Raw genomic sequence first — 16546 nt, forward strand, 5'->3', positions numbered from 1 at the left:
CGTGGCCCGGCTTTGATGCGGGCTCACCGCCGGAGCCCTGCATTAAAGAGGGGGATCTGACCTCGGACGTACTATCCTGTCCGAGGTCAGAAAGGGGTTAAGCTACGTGTCGGTGTGCTGTCCGATTTTTTTTTTTTTTTTATCAACACACCCATTAAGGGTAAGTTCACATAGGGCGTTTGTGCTTTTTTTTCTGCAGCAAAACCTGATTCTCTTGGCAGGAAAGAAGCTGTGCCAAAAACGCTGGTTTAGGTGCATTTGTTGTTGCGTATTTGGTGCGGTTTTTTTTCTCTTTGTCCAGGCTAATGTCCTTGGATTTTCAGCAGCAGAAACGTAGCAAATAATGATACCTGCGTTTTTGCAAGACCCATTCAAGTCAATGGGTGAAAAAAGCTGAAGAAACGCAGCAAAAACGCTGAAAGAAGTGACATGCTCTATGTCTAAAAAACGCAGCAAAAACGCTGAAAGAAGTGACATGCTCTATGTCCAAAAAACGCAGCAAAAACGCTGAAAGAAGTGACATGCTCTATGTCCAAAAAACGCAGCAAAAACGCTGAAAGAAGTGACATGCTCTATGTCTAAAAAACGCAGCAAAAACGCTGGAAGAAGTGACATGCTCTATGTCCAAAAAACGCAGCAAAAACGCTGAAAGAAGTGACATGCTCTATGTCCAAAAAACGCAGCAAAAACGCTGAAAGAAGTGACATGCTCTATGTCTAAAAAACGCAGCAAAAACGCTGGAAGAAGTGACATGCTCTATGTCTAAAAAACGCAGCAAAAACGCTGGAAGAAGTGACATGCTCTATGTCCAAAAAAGCAGCAAAAACGCTGGAAGAAGTGACATGCTCTATGTCCAAAAAACGCAGCAAAAACGCTGGAAGAAGTGACATGCTTTATGTCCAAAAAACGCAGCAAAAACGCTGGAAGAAGTGACATGCTCTATGTCTAAAAAACGCAGCAAAATCGCTGGAAGAAGTGACATGCTCTATGTCCAAAAAACGCAGCAAAAACGCTGGAAGAAGTGACATGCTCTATGTCCAAAAAACGCAGCAAAGCACAAACTACTGATCATACAAAAAAAAAACCGTGTGTGCATGAAATTTCTGAAATCTCATAGGCTTTACTGGGACTGTAAAAAGCAGCTGAAAATTAGTATAAAAAAACGCAGCAAAAGCGCTCTAGGACCTGCTGTAAATCTCACACTCGGATCCGTCATTTTCACAGATGTGTGAATAGACTATGGGTCTGTGCCGCTCAATAAAAAACTGGGCAGCACAGCACATGGAGGTGTGAGGCAGCCTCTGACAGGCCCGCTCTATAAGTCAGCTGTGCAGGGCAGGACTTCCTCAGTCCCAGTGCATTCTGGGAGCTACACGCCTGGCTCCGTGCTGCTAAGGTATTGTACTAACACTGTCCTCCATTGTGTCCGCTGCTTATTGTTTCCTGGGGTGATGGCTTACAGGCAGGAGCTTCAGCTCTCCGTCCATGACAGTACACATAAATCCCATTAACCTCTGGTTGTCATATGTGTCTATTTCTGAAAGATCAGCAGTTGTCAGTCCGTAAATCCAATAACACGCGAGACATACATATAAATTAGGTCGTGTCTTATGAAAGCTGTACAAGTTCTTTTCCAACGTCTCGACCCGTGTTTTTTAATATACGTAATGAAAATTGGATTAGCCTTTTTACAGAATGATCCCGGTAAACAGACCTTCTTGGCTAAAAAATGGGACGTAAATTTTAATTTGATTTTTTTTTCAAATGCCAGAAAATATTGCAGAAACCTTGGCAAAGCCGTACGTTCCTAGCCAGGGTTGTACATTCTCCAAAAGGGTTCTCTAGCCTAAATAGTTTGTGTCTATTTTTCACTTGCTCCATTGTTTTATGATATATGAAAACAGGCACAATCTATGTGTCTTTTCTGGCTTGGTCGTTTCAGTTTACGCCAAGGCGCATATTTCTTGTCTGTTTTTTATTATATAAATCGATATTGTACATAACAGCCTTGAAAAATGTGCTGTGGCCAAACATGCAGAAAAAAAAACCCCATGTTTTGTCTATTGGATAATAAAGCAACCACGCGTCTCTGCCAAATCCACTCACTTTTCATGTCTCACTTGTCACACAATAAAGGAGAAGTCTCCATGTTTTTTTAGACGTGGTATTAGGACGCCGAGGTTTAATGGTGTGTACACGGCTGTGCTTGGCATAGATGAAATGTGCCGTAATTATGATGCAAAATATGGAAACGTTTTGTAATGTGGCGCCGGAGCTAAGATTTTAGTTGATCCAGCTTGACAACCGTTTTACTGCAAGATCACATGGCATAACAAAAATTCAGGGTTTGGACATTGCCTTCAATATAGTAATATACCCTTGGCCACTGGCTAACACATGTGGGCCCCCGTGTAAGAACAATATATGCAGTTCTATAGCTCATCATAATGTATAATTCCAACTGCTTTGGAGGTAGAAGTGGCCCCCATACCTCTTGGGCCCCTGTGCGGCCACACAAGTTGCACCAATGATATGTGTGCCCCAGCCTCAAGAGCATGAATGGCCAACCTCAAGGCATAGATGTATGCAACACATTTTCCCCTTGAAGCAACAATTCTAAGGGTGCTTTGTGACACTTTCATACTATGTTCTCAGTGTTCCTATTGGGGCTATAACAAAATCCTCTGCAAAACGGGATTCAGGAATAGGTGCCGACGGGACCATAGACTATAATGGTGCCGACAAAGTGAACATGTTCTCTGCTGTGTATCATTTTTGGGAGTGTGCACCTACTAGAGAGGGACACCCAGACGCAGTCTACTGCGTTTGATTATCAGCCTCCAGTAGGCATACACTCGCGAAAATGATGCACGACAAAGCACATGTTCACTCTGTCGGCATCATTATACTCTATGGTCCCGTGGACACCTATGCCTGAATTCCATGTGCGAATTCCGGCACTTAGCCTCTCTCTTCCCACTGCCTTGTAGCGGTGGCACATGGGGTAATAAAGGGTTAATGTCACCTTCCTATTGATATTAAGCTGGCTTAGTAATGGAGAGGAGTCAATAAGACACCTACCATTATTAATCATATAGTTGGTAGAACACACACACACACACACACACACACACACACACACACACACACACACACACACACACACACACACACGTATTTTAATGAAATAAAACACTATACACATTTTTCCCATATTTATTCTGCCAATCCAAACAATGCCATGTCCCGATGCAGTCTATTTAATAACGAGTGTCCCACGACTAGTCCAGCTCTGCTACATCTGGATGCCTGACAACTCTCCGGCAATCACCTACACTCTAGTTCTCACGGTTAGCTCACCGTGAGAACTAGCCTAGGGTGACCTGAGTATCCCCGATCTCGTGCACGGCAGTTCTTGCGGTAAGCTAAGTTATCACGAGAACTGCTGTGGACGCGGACGTCCGGCGGTCCGTCAGGTAAGACTTTATGTAAATTAGTTGACATGCATAGTAAGCTGCGTTTTTGCAGTTATTATGCATGTGACTAATCATTAGATATGGTTTTGCTTGCCAGTCCTCAGTGGAATCCTTTCCAGTTCGAAGTTTCCTGACAGGTAGGTCCAAGTTCAGCCAAGTGTTGAGCACACTCCTTGGTTTTCTGCTTTATCTGGGACCAGACAAATTCATCCTGAGCATACCGGTTAGGGCTCATTTCCACTTGCGAGAAAAAAAACGTTCCGTAATCTGGACCGAAAATAAAGGATCGCACCATCCGTATGACATCTGTATGCAATCCGTTTTTTATTCTCTGCAACTACTTTTTATACAGTAATTTACAGGACTATTTACAGTGTTCTATGCCACAGAAAGGTCCGTGTTGTGAATTCTGTGGTCAAGCTCCCTCCTGTGGTCATGAGTAGTACTGCGGCTGGTTCTGTCTATGAGCTTCCTCTGGTGGATGTGAGTGGGGCTGCGGCTTCTGAGTTTCCTTCCTCAGGTGACGAGGTTAAGTCGTTAGGTGCTGCTCTATTTAACTCCACCTAGTTCTTTGTTCCTTGCCTCCAGTCAATGTTCCAGTATTGGTCTTGCTCTCTCCTGGATCGTTCTTGTGGCCTGTCTTCACTGCATAAGCTAAGTTCTGCTTGTGTTACTTTTGTTTGCTATTTCTTCTGTACAGCTTGCTGTATTGGTTTTTCTTGCTTGCTGGAAGCTCTGGGACGCAGAGGAAGCACCTCCGTACCGTTAGTCGGTGCGGAGGGTCTTTTTGCGCCCTCTGCGTGGTTGTTTGTAGGTTTTTGTGCTGACCGCAAAGCTATCTTTCCTATCCTCGGTCTATTCAGTAAGTCGGGCCTCACTTTGCTAAAATCTATTTCATCTCTGTGTTTGTATTTTCATCTTTACTCACAGTCATTATATGTGGGGGGCTGCCTTTTCCTTTGGGGAATTTCTCTGAGGCAAGGTAGGCTTATTTTTCTATCTTCAGGGCTAGCTAGTTTCTCAGGCTGTGCCCGAGGCGCCTAGGTCTGGTCAGGAGCGCTCCACGGCTACCTCTAGTGTGGTGTGATAGGATTAGGGATTGCGGTCAGCAGAGTTCCCACGTCCCAGAGCTCGTCCTATGTTATTATTAACTATCAGGTCACTTTGTGTGCTCTTAACCACCAGGTCTATTGTGTTTCTGAATCGCCAGTTCATAACAGGTCCGTATTCCATGCGTTTTTTTTCTCGCACCCATTGACTTGCATTGGCGAGGCTCCTCCAAGACTCGCAGCAAATCGCAGCATGCTGCGATTTTTTTTTTTTTATTATTTATTTATTTTTTTTTTATTTTTTTTTTAATCGGATTGCACTCGTCTGTTTTCCTTGCAAGTGGAAATGAGCCCTGGATGGTTTCCCTTGATATGGACTGGCCAGCAGATGGAGGTCTCTCCTCATTAGGCCAGTCTCGCATGTCCAGATAATTCCGGTAACGGAGAAATCAGTACCGAAGTTGTCCGTGTGCTCACGTGGCACACGTGCGGCAGCCGTGTGCCGCCTGAGGACCACACAGACCGTGCATGAGACAGCGCTGTCCCCTGCGTGTGGTGCTGAAGGCGGCATTCATCTCTTCTCCCCTGCAGCGTTTGCTGGAGAGAAGGGATGAAAGATCAAGTTTCCTTTGTTTAAAATAAAGTTGCTAGGTGGAGCCGCATATTCATCACTGTAATGAGCGGTACCACGTGAACGCTCACACAAGACAAGCTGCTGGCGCTGAGAGGAGGCATCGCGGGAGCTGGGTGAGTATTTCTCTGCTAGCCGGTGGGCGCGCGGGGGGGAGGGGTGGGAGGCGGGAGATGATCCCAAACTTTATTTTAAACAAAAAAAACTTGATCTTTCATCCCTTCTCTCCAGCGAACGCTGTAGGGGTGCAGAGATGAATGCCGCCTTCAGCACCACACGCAGGGGACAGCGTTGTCTCTCCTGCATGGTCCGTGTGGTCCTCAGGCGACACATGGACAGCATCCGTGTGCGGTACGTGTTTACACGGACCCATTGACTTTAATGGGTCCGTGTGATCTGTGCGCTCCCACGAGCACTGACATTTCTCCGTGTTTTGCAAACGGACACACGGTCCATGAAAACACGCTGACATATGCAGAGACACATTTATTTTAATGTGTCTACGTGAGTCAGTGTCTCCGGTACATGAGGAAACTGTCACCACATGTACCGGAGCCACTGACGTGTGAAACTGGCCGGCACATCCTGCTTGGGCTCTTCAGGAATTTCTCTGCTTCTTAGTATACCCACATTAAAAATAAAGATAGTAAAAGAATAAATAAAAAATACACATGTGGTATTGCTGTTTTCAGAAAAGTCAGATCTATCGAAATATAAAAATTAACCCATAAATGAGGAGAAAAAAAAAAAAATCAAGAACGGTAAAATTGTTTACAGCTCCATCAACCAAAAGGTAAAACTTTACGTTACTCTGAAAATGGTGAAACCCAAAAAATGTTTGTTTGTTTTTTTTTTGCATACTTCTGCTTTTTTTTTTTTTTTTCACAACTAAAATAATTAAAATCTGGCCATCTTTGGTATCACTGTAATCATACTGAAGAGCAGAATCCTACTGTGAGGTCGTGTAACACCCCAGGTTCCTGGTTGTTACTGTGGCATTGCTTTCCTCACAGGGAGAGTGATGTCATGCTTGGAAGCGAGAAAGGACCTCTTTTATCAGGTAACCACAAGCATACAACATGCTCATACTCCAGGCCAGAAGGGTGAGATCTGATCCAGTTTGTGGGTGGCTCCCCTATATATAATCTGATTTGGAGGGAAAGCATAGCTCCCAACCGTCCCTCATTGTGCGGGATTGTCCCGGATTTGAGCCTTTGCCCTGCTGTCCTGCACGGGACGCTCTGATCCCGCACCCGCAGACAGCAGGACCGACACGCCCCCTTATGTTAAGCCATGCCCCGGGCCCTTACCCTTCCGTATGGCTGCCTGCTTTCTGTGCACAGGACCTGTGATGAAGTCACAGGAGGGGAGGAGTCAGCGGTCACATGATCGGGACCTCCATGGATTGCAGGACTCGCTGCCTGTGCTGATTGCCAACTTGCTGCCACATGGTGCCGCAGGATGAGGTAAGTATGCTGCCTTGTGTGGGGTCAGGAGGTGTACAGTGTGGATGTAGCAGAGCCGTGTGTGCGTGCGAGGTGTACGGAGCGGAGCCGTGTGTGCGTGCGAGGTGTACGGAGCGGAGCCGTGTGTGCGTGCGAGGTGTACGGAGCGGAGCCGTGTGTGCGTGCGAGGTGTACGGAGCGGAGCCGTGTGTGCGTGCGAGGTGTACGGAGCGGAGCCGTGTGCGCGTGAAGTGTACGGAGCGGAGCCGTGTGCGAGGTGTACGGAGCGGAGCCGTGTGCGGAGCCGTGTGCGTGCAAAGTGCTATGTGTCGCCATTATATAGTACGAAGTGCTATGTGTCGCCATTATATGGTACGAAGTGCTACAGTATGGAGCATCTTGTGCGGTCATTATACAGTATTGAGTCATGTGTGGACATTATACAGTATGGAGCATCATGATCGGCCATTATACAGTATTGAACATCATGTGCGGCCATTATACAGTATGGAGCATCATGTGCGGCCAATATACAGTATGAAGCATCATGTGCGGCCATCATACAGTATGGAGCATCATGTGTGGCCATCATACAGTATGGAGCATCATGTGTGGCCATTATACAGTATGGAGCACTGTGTGGCCATTTTTTTTGTTTATAATTATTGTATATGAAACCGTGTGATCAGCAGTGCTAAATGGGTGTGGTTGGGACGTGGTTATGGGTGTGACTAATTATGAATGGGTGTGGTCAGGGGCGTGGCCGCAAACTTTGTCCCTCTTTCCCATCTTCAAAAGTTGGGAGGTATGGGAAAGTGAGTTCAGTTAGGCTGTCAGAGGGACAGAGGTGAAAGTCAGGAAGACTGAAGGGGCCATGCAGCCACGAGAAGTGCTGCAGCTCCTCGTAAGAGACAGACAGAAGAGAAGGAAGAACAGATTGTAGGGGAAGTGGAGTGCAGGAGAGTGAAGAACTGCGGAGTAAGCTGTGACCGGACTACCTCCCTACTGAGCGCAAACATCGGTAGCTGGAAGACCGGGGTTGAGGGACTCCACATCTCACAGCAGAAATCGGCAGGACAGCTGGATTACAAGTCACTTGTCTACCCTTACACTTGAGGACACAGTAGCTCATAGAGCCCGGGTCGTGATAGAGACCCTATAAAAAGGCTTGAGCTACCTGTTGTACGGGTAGTGCCCTGGCAACCTGGAGGACAGAGAGAACACGTGAGGACCTTGTGAGAGGCTTAAGGCAGCAAGGTACTACACCACAGCGCTAGAAGGAAGGCTTCTAACCCCGCCTGGTAACGGGGACTCCCAGCTTGCTTCCAAGCCGGCCGGACCAAACATGCACCTGTGATCTGGTACCCTGGACTGTGGCTGCCTGAATCCTTCAGTAAACCAGGTAAAGAGACTGCAAACCTGTGTCCTCCGTTTCTTGCTACATCATTCACCATCTCTATCTACACACTGGGGGCCCATCTTCACCTGTGGGAAGCCATACCACCATAGCTGCCATAACATCACCCTAGTGGACCCCCTTTTAGCAGCGTTTGTCACCTCTGACCAAGAACCACAGGTGGCGTCACGAACACAAACTTTATTCATAAATCATTTAAAGACTTTTCCCTTAACATGGGCGTTCAGGCCACGAACCAGTTCGCCGCTGCTGTGACATCCCTTTAAGTACCATACCTAGTATAGAGTACCCCACGGCCCTGGCCGGTGTTCCACATGTTTACCACTAAATGTACACTGTCAAAACAATTCCCAAAAAACAATGTTAGAATTCTGTTTTGTTTGTTTAGATTTTTTTTCTTTTTCACAATTTCTCCCTCCTTGAAATATTTTTTTTTTATCTGCTTTCCAGTACACTGTATGGTAAAGTGAATGGTGTTATTCAAAAGTGCAACTTGTCACTGTGGACAGAAAAATAAGAATAGTAAGAAGGGGGTTGAAACAAAAACGTAAAAATGTAAAATAGCCCCTTCATAAAGGTTAATGTATATGTATGAACATATATTGGTTCTGTATTTGTGAGGTATGTATGTATGTTAGCACCAGTGCCAGGGTTAGTGGAGATGTGGGGTGAAGTGCCATTTGTAAGTGTGTATGTATAGCATCCACTTTTACAAAACTCTTGCACTGGCGGTACTTATATGTGTTAAGATGTGTTAAGATGTCAGCAATCACCCAATGTATCAGTAGAACGACTGGAGCAAAAAACCTTCTCGGCAGTACATTGTGCAGAGTAAACAGGATATTTATTGGTCGTCCATGACAGCACCACAGAGAGAGGGGATCTGCCCTTCAGGAACAGGAAACCTACAGATACATAAGGGCGGCACCTCTCCCATGCATCAGTTGGTTTCCTGTTCCTGGAGGACAGGATGCCCTACAGATATCTGTACTTCATCTAGAATACTCAGGCCAGCTGTCCGACTCAGGTAGCGAGGGGGCTTCTACCTCGGTCAGTGCGGGTCCCTGGAAGCGCCATGGTGGGTCTGGGTAGGGCTCCACGGCAGTGAGCGGAGCAGGTGGAGTGGAGTCCGAAGGATGTCCGTCTCCGGGTGCCAGCGACAAAGTATCCCCCCCCCTTCCCCTGGGGTCTGTCCAGTTTCCCCTGTGCCTCTGGAGCTCCTGCGTCCCGTCCCGTCGGTCATCCAGTCTGGGGTGCCTGGCATGGCGGTGTGGTCGACCGGCGCCGCCATGCCACAGCCTCCCTGCTTGTCCCTGTGCTCCGTTTCCGGCACCGGAAGTGACGCGGCAGGGGGTGGGACCGAAAGTCGGACGCCGGCTCCTGCTGCAGACGCTGCTATGCTGCGGCCAAGTGCAGCGGTGGCATAGGAGGGCGGTTGAGAGCCAAGGGGGGAAAGGCGGTAACCTGCATGGGGAGAGAGCGGAACCTGTGGCCACACCCCTGCTGACACTCCGGACCTGGGGAAGGCCTATTTAAACAGCACAGAAGCCTGTAGGGCTGCTTGTGAGCCCGGCTGCAGGGTTGCTTGTGAGCCCGGCTGTAGCAATGGATGAGCCAGAAGCTCCCGTCGGTCTGCTGGAGCAGGACAGAGCCTCGGAGAGGTCCCATGCAAACCCCCAGCCGAAGACCCGCGAACGCAGTGATCAGCCCAGTCGCAGGACCTCGTCTAGACTGAAGGATCCAGTTCGCTCCCCCAGTAATCCGGTACCTACCACTGCTGCCTGGGTAAGAGACCTTCTATGAACGTACCAAGATGCAGTCTTTTCCTATGTTTTTTTTTTTTTTTTTTGTATTTTGGTTTTTTTTCCCTCAGGGGAAAAAAATGCGCTGGTAAAGTAAAAAAAAAAAGGAGTGTGCCCTATGTGGTTGCCCTTTGCCAGACGCCTACCCTAAAAGACTGTCACTTGTGTGTGCGACAGACGGTAGGGAGAAAAGTATACATACATACATACATACATACATACATTCATTCATTCATTCATTCATTCATTCATTCATTCATTTTATAGTGGTAGTGCTGGTTAAATTACATAGGGTTCTTTCCGCTCCCATAGGTGGCGAGAAGTAAGATTCCCTAAAATCCTTGTCCCAAGGGGAGCCTTCCAAGAGGAAAAGGGAACCTAGCGTTTCAGACTAGTCTACCGCTCCTGGGAAAGAATGTGGTTCGGAAGCCTCCGTCTCCTCTGCATCCTCTTCAGAAGAGAATTCTAATCGATTTTGCTTTCCGCTAGACCAGATGGACAGGCTGATTTAAATGTCAGATCCACCATGGGGGTGGTTGATGAAAAACCAGAACTTTCGGCACAAGACCTAATGTTTGGCGGTCTAGACCCGAGAAGGCGCAAATCATTTCCACTTAATGACAAAGTTCAGAACTTAATCAAAAGAGAGTGGAAAAAGCCAGAAAAAAAGGGCTCCCTGCCACCGGCCTTTAAACTGAAATCCCTTTTACGACCCCTAAATGTAAAAAAAAAAAAAAACACTACATACTTACATTCCGGTGTCTGTCCTCTCCGGCGTTCTGCTTCTCTGCACTGTGTAAGCGCCGGCCGGAAAGCACAGCGGTGATGTCACCGCTGTGCTCTGCTTTCCGGCCGGTGCTTAGTGCAGAGAAGCAGAACAGACACCGGAATGTAAGTATGTAGTGTTTGCTTTTTTTTACGTTTACGCTGGTAACCAGGGTAAACATCGGGTTACTAAGCGCGGCCCTGCGCTTAGTAACCCGATGTTTACCCTGGTTACCAGGGGACTTCGGCATCGTTGGTCGCTGGAGAGCTGTCTGTGTGACAGCTCTCCAGCGACCACACAGCGACGCTGCAGCGATCGGGATCGTTGTCTAGATCGCTGCAGCGTCGCTTAATGTGACGGTACCTTAAGGCTTCTAAAAAATCCTCTATTCCCTTTTATGACATGGCTTCTTTAAAAGATCCACTTGATAAGAAGGCAGATTTGTTTGAGCCTCTAGGGAATCCATGTTAAAATCCCTGCCGACAATCCAGAATGCTGCTGCTTTTCTCGCTGACGCGTCCGGAGATTCTGCAAGGATTGCACCTAGGGCTACAGGGTTATCAAATGCGGCACACAGGGCCCTATGGCTGAAGTGTTGGCCCAGCGACATTCAGGCCAGATCCCATCTTTGCTCTATTCCATGCGAAGGAGAGTACCTGTTCGGTCCGGTTCTAGATGAACTGCTGGAGAAGGCCGGAGACGAGAAAAAAGAAATTTCCCAGTCTACCGACCACTTAATAAAATATCAACCTTTATTAAATATATATAAAAAACATAACAGAAGAACAAGTACATACGGTAAAATGGGGCTGGTAAGACCAACTGTATTGCAACACCATCGTACACGAAGGGCTACATGGTACCCCCCACTGCGCCAGCACACAAGAATAAAGTAGTCTATAACACATAATGTGAACGGGAATATGGGCCTAAAGTAATAGCATCTAGAAGTGAAGACCTACAAGGGTCAGCGATGGACCTAAACAAACAGTATACTGCTAATGCAGAGGCAGTGGCGTAGGAAGGGGGGTGCGGGGGGGGCGGGCCGCCCCGGGCGGCACAATGCGGGGGGCGGGCATCTAGCCCTGCTGGCACAAGCATCTCTTCAGTCAGTGCAGGGCCAGGCAGTGCAGGGCACATCGGGGGTTAACAAGGCAGCCAGCGTGACATTGTTTTGTGGGCGGAGAGTTCTCCTGCTCTGCTCCTCCGCCCGCCCCTCGCTGACTGCTGAACTTACATCAGGACAGGCAGATTCTGGAGGAACTCCTTGGCAAGCCTTGCCGCCCTGAGTGAGTGCGATGTATCCCTGTATTCTGACAGTCTGGGTGACCTGGGGCGGCCACAGCTGATATACTGTATATTATATACTTCAGCAGCCGCCCAGGTCCCCAGCACCTGTCCTGTATATGTATATACTGTATCTATACAGCCTGCATGACAGTATATATAATATATATACAGGACAAGTGCTGGGGGCCTGGGCTGGGCGGCTGCTGAAATATATACACTGCACAGTACCATCACTCCCCTGTATATATACACTGCACCGTACCACTGCCCTGTATATATACACTGCACCGTACCACTGCCCTGTATATATACAATGCACAGTACCACTGCCCTGTATATATACAATGCACAGTACCACTGCCCTGTATATATACAATGCACAGTACCACTGCCCTGTATATATACACTGCACCGTACCACTGCCCTGTATATATACAATGCACAGTACCACTGCCCCTGTATATATACACTGCACCGTACCATCACTCCCCTGTATATATACACTGCACCGTACCACTGCCCTGTATATATACAATGCACAGTACCACTGCCCCTGTATATATACACTGCACCGTACCACTGCCCTGTATATATACAATGCACAGTACCACTGCCCCTGTATATATACACTGCACAGTACCATCACTCCCCTGTATATATACACTGCACCGTACCACTGCCCTGTATATATACACTGCACAGTACCACTCCTCCTGTATATATACACCGCACAGTACCACTCCTCCTGTATATATACACTGCACAGTACCACTCCTCCTGTATATATACACTGCACAGTACCACTCCTCCTGTATATACACACTGCACAGTACCACTCCTCCTGTATATATACACCGCACAGTACCACTCCTCCTGTATATATACACTGCACAGTACCACTCCTCCTGTATATATACACCGCACAGTACCACTCCTCCTGTCCTGTATATATACATTGCACAGTACCACTCCTCCTGTATATATACACCGCACAGTACCACTCCTCCTGTATATATACACTGCACAGTACCACTCCTCCTGTATATATACACCGCACAGTACCACTCCTCCTGTATATATACACCGCACAGTACCACTCCTCCTGTATATATACACTGCACAGTACCACTCCTCCTGTATATATACACTGCACAGTACCACTCCTCCTGTATATATACACTGCACAGTACCACTCCTCCTGTATATATACACTGCACAGTACCACTCCTCCTGTATATATACACTGCACAGTACCACTCCTCCTGTATATATACACTGCACAGTACCACTCCTCCTGTATGTATACACTGCACAGTACCACTCCTCCTGTCCTGTATATATACACTGTAGAATTTACAATAGCTGTCACTCATATAAGAAGTGAAATCTGGCATTGGACTATACCTAGATTTCTCTGCCGTATCTGGGCATCATGAATCGTGGTATGTGTTAAAGGGGGGGGGGGGGACCCACTGAGACTCTTTTGCCCGGGGCCCTCAAAAACCTGGAGCCGGCCCTGGGGGTGGGTCACCGGGCTGCGGCCGGCGCTGCAGCTGTTTAACGCTATTGACGTGTGGGCCCGCGCCCGCACGTCAATAGTTAACAGCCGCCAGCCAATCTGAGGCTGGCAGCTGACGTCAGTCCCAGTGTGCATGTCGCCGGCGTCTGACATCATTGTCAGTCGCCGGCGAGTGCACGTTTCAGCTGCATGGAGAGAGCAGGAGCGCGGTCAGGTAAGCAGAACTTGGTTATTTTTGCAGTCCCGATCATGTGATGGTAACATTCACCGGCGAAACAATTAAAGTTCTACATCTGAGGTCTTATTCCTGCGGGGGGGGGGGGGGGGGGGGCGCCAAGCTCGGGACCAGCCCCGGGCGGCAAAAGCTCTAGCTACGCCTCTGTGCAGAGGGACAATATCGCCCAATATGTCCACAGCTGATCCTATGTCCACAAACATGTACAAGAATAGCCACATATATAAACCGGGTATTTACCTAAAGTGCGCCAGCAGAGGGGGATCCAGAGCTAATCCCAAACTGTTCTTCAACTATATCAATAGTAAAAGAATAAAAACTGAAAATGTAGGCCCCTTAAAAAATAGTGAGGAAAGAATGGTTGTAAATGACGAGGAAAAAGCTAACATATTAAACACCTTCTTCTCCACGGTATTCACGGTGGAAAATGAAATGCTAGGTGAAATCCCAAGAAACAATGAAAACCCTATATTAAGGGTCACCCATCTAACCCAAGAAGAGGTGCGAAACCGGCTAAATAAGATTAAAATAGATAAATCTCCGGGTCCGGATGGCATACACCCACGAGTACTAAGAGAACTAAGTAATGTAATAGATAAACCATTATTTCTTATTTTTAGGGACTCTATAGCGACGGGGTCTGTTCTGCAGGACTGGTGCATAGCAATTGTGGTGCCAATATTCAAAAAGGGCTCTAAAAGTGAACCTGGAAATTATAGGCCAGTAAGTCTAACCTCTATTGTTGGTAAAATATTTGAAGGGTTTCTGAGGGAAGAAAGGCCGTACTGGGGGGCCCACGGCACGTAAAGGGAGGCCGCCATGACGGGGTTACGTGGGACCTGGGGAGCTGGAGCAGTTAGAAGGGATACGGTGGTAAGGGGTTAACTGGGAACTTGAGGGGTGGCTTTAGGGGCATTTTTTGAAAATAAGGGGTGGAACTAGGGGACTGTGGGGAGGGGGCACATAAAAAGGGGCACGCTCCTCACGCAGGCATCCATTTTAGGTGCCTGCGTGACAAGTGAGGAATCTCTGTCACACTTACCAGAATGGACGTTGAAGCGATCCTCCAGCGTCTCCGGACGGCAGCCAGCTCCCAGGGGACAGATTGGCTGAATGCATCTGTTAACAGCCTTCTCCAGGGGACATCGGGAGCACCATCGCAGGCACCGCAGGACGGGCGCCGGCCGCGGAGGACTAGGCCTCCGGCGCGCCTAAGCCCGGACATCATCCCCAGGGCCCGGCGCCGAAATAGGAGCCCCTCTGCGGACCCTCCGGTAAGCAGCGCTGTTCCCTTCACCTCACAGCGCGGCGCCGGGAGGAATCCTCCAGTGCGGCGGGGCCTACAACGGGGGGTGGATCCTTCCTCCCCTCCTTCAGTGTCCGGGCGACGTGGGGCGGCAGGAGCAGGAGCCGGTACGGCGGCCGCCAGCATGCCCGCTGGCGCCGCTCAGCGTGGGAGACAGCGACAGCCGAGGAGACGGGGGTCAGGTGCGGTGGCCCCTCAGCGCCGAGGATTATGCGGGCGGCAGTCGGCTGGCCCTGGCATCAGCGTGCGGCCTTCTGCAGTGCACAGCTCTGGAGTCTTCAACGCAGCAGCGCCCTCTGCTGGTGGTGGCCTGGATATTGCAAGTTCTGCGCCCTCTGCTGGTGTTGGCCGGGATTTTCCTGCAGCTGCGCCCTCTGCTGGTGATGGCCGGGATTTTCCTGGATCTGCGCCCTCTGCTGGTGATGGCCGGAACTTTCCTGGATCTGCGTCCTCTGCTGGTGGTGGCGGAAATTTTCCGGATTCCGGCAGGCGACATTCCGTCGCTTCGGTACGCAGTGCCGGGGACGTATCCGTGGCAAGGAGCCGCACATCTTCCATCGGGCGGCAGGATGCTGGCTCGGCCTTTTCCCTTTCCGCAGCACCAGGGCAGTCGACGGCATCACCGAGTCGCCAGGACACGGATACGGCTGCCAGGAGTTCGGCGGGCAACATCGCGGATCAAGCCGGTCGGGATGCAGGACACCTTCGGCTGGGAGCTGGATCTTCGGCTGCTGGGCTCACAGCACCCAGGCAGCTAGGTGAGAACATTTTCCCTATCTTTAATTTGCCAGGCATAGTTTCCCCTGAAGCTAGGAATAGTGACATTACTTCGGGAGTTGCTAGCGGGGGTATGGGTTTAATCCTTAGAGGTTTAGGGGAGCTAGCGGGCTTGTGGGGGTCCGGTCTTAGCAGGGGGTCTTTGCCGTCAGCTGCTTGGTTGGGAAATACGGGGTCGTTTGAGGGGTTTAGACAGTTGTCTGAAGTTACGGGTACATCCAGCAGTGCGGGTCCTGCGGCAGACACGGGGAGCTCATCAAGGGAGAAGGACGGAACAGCACCAGGGCCTGGGTCAGGAATTGATGCACCAGGTGAGGGAGCTTTGCAGGATAAGGAAAAGGAGGATGTACCGCAACTAGACGATGCGGCTAGGGGGGAGGTCTATGTCTGCTTCGAGGGCCCGTTAGGGGCACATTTAAAACAAGAGGTTAGGGAAAAAATCTGGAAAGGGGAGTACATAGAAATATTTTCTCTTTTACCCCTAGAGAGATTTAATTTGGATAGACCTAGAAGGGAGGACTCTAAAAAAGAAGATGAGGAGAAACGGAGATATAGGCTGATTCCCAGATCATTTTCAAATTGGCTGCAAGCTTTCGCTATTATGGCTAGCGTAATCGGGGAGAAGGCCCCGGAAAATTGCTCGGCATTATTTTGTTACTTAGATGCCATAGGGGAGGCTTACAGGACCTATGGGGGACAGGGTTGGTTACGTTATGACGAGCAGTTTCGTCAGCGTAAGGCTTTTAGGCCAAGTATCAGGTGGGATCACAAGGACATAGCGTTGTGGATGAGAGTTATGGTCCCGTCCCGTTTAGGTCAGACTAGCCAGCCTT

The 16546-nt window shown here is 49.0% G+C and overlaps 1 protein-coding gene across 2 annotated transcripts in view; it reads left to right on the forward strand.

The window, feature by feature from the left end:
* The first annotated feature begins 1348 nt into the window (after positions 1–1348).
* Positions 1349–16546, forward strand: part of METTL27 (methyltransferase like 27) — a 130491-nt gene continuing 115293 nt past the window's right edge. Inside the window, exon 1 of one of the 2 annotated variants that reach the window (XM_069761433.1) lies at positions 1349–1396. The gene's annotated coding sequence lies outside the window, so the exon portion shown is untranslated. The remainder of the gene's footprint in view (positions 1397–16546) is intronic. The other variant, XM_069761434.1, reaches the window with a different exon arrangement.

Source organism: Ranitomeya imitator, chromosome 3, assembly GCF_032444005.1.
Source record: "Ranitomeya imitator isolate aRanImi1 chromosome 3, aRanImi1.pri, whole genome shotgun sequence".
In the NCBI taxonomy this organism is placed as follows: Eukaryota; Metazoa; Chordata; class Amphibia; order Anura; family Dendrobatidae; genus Ranitomeya; species Ranitomeya imitator.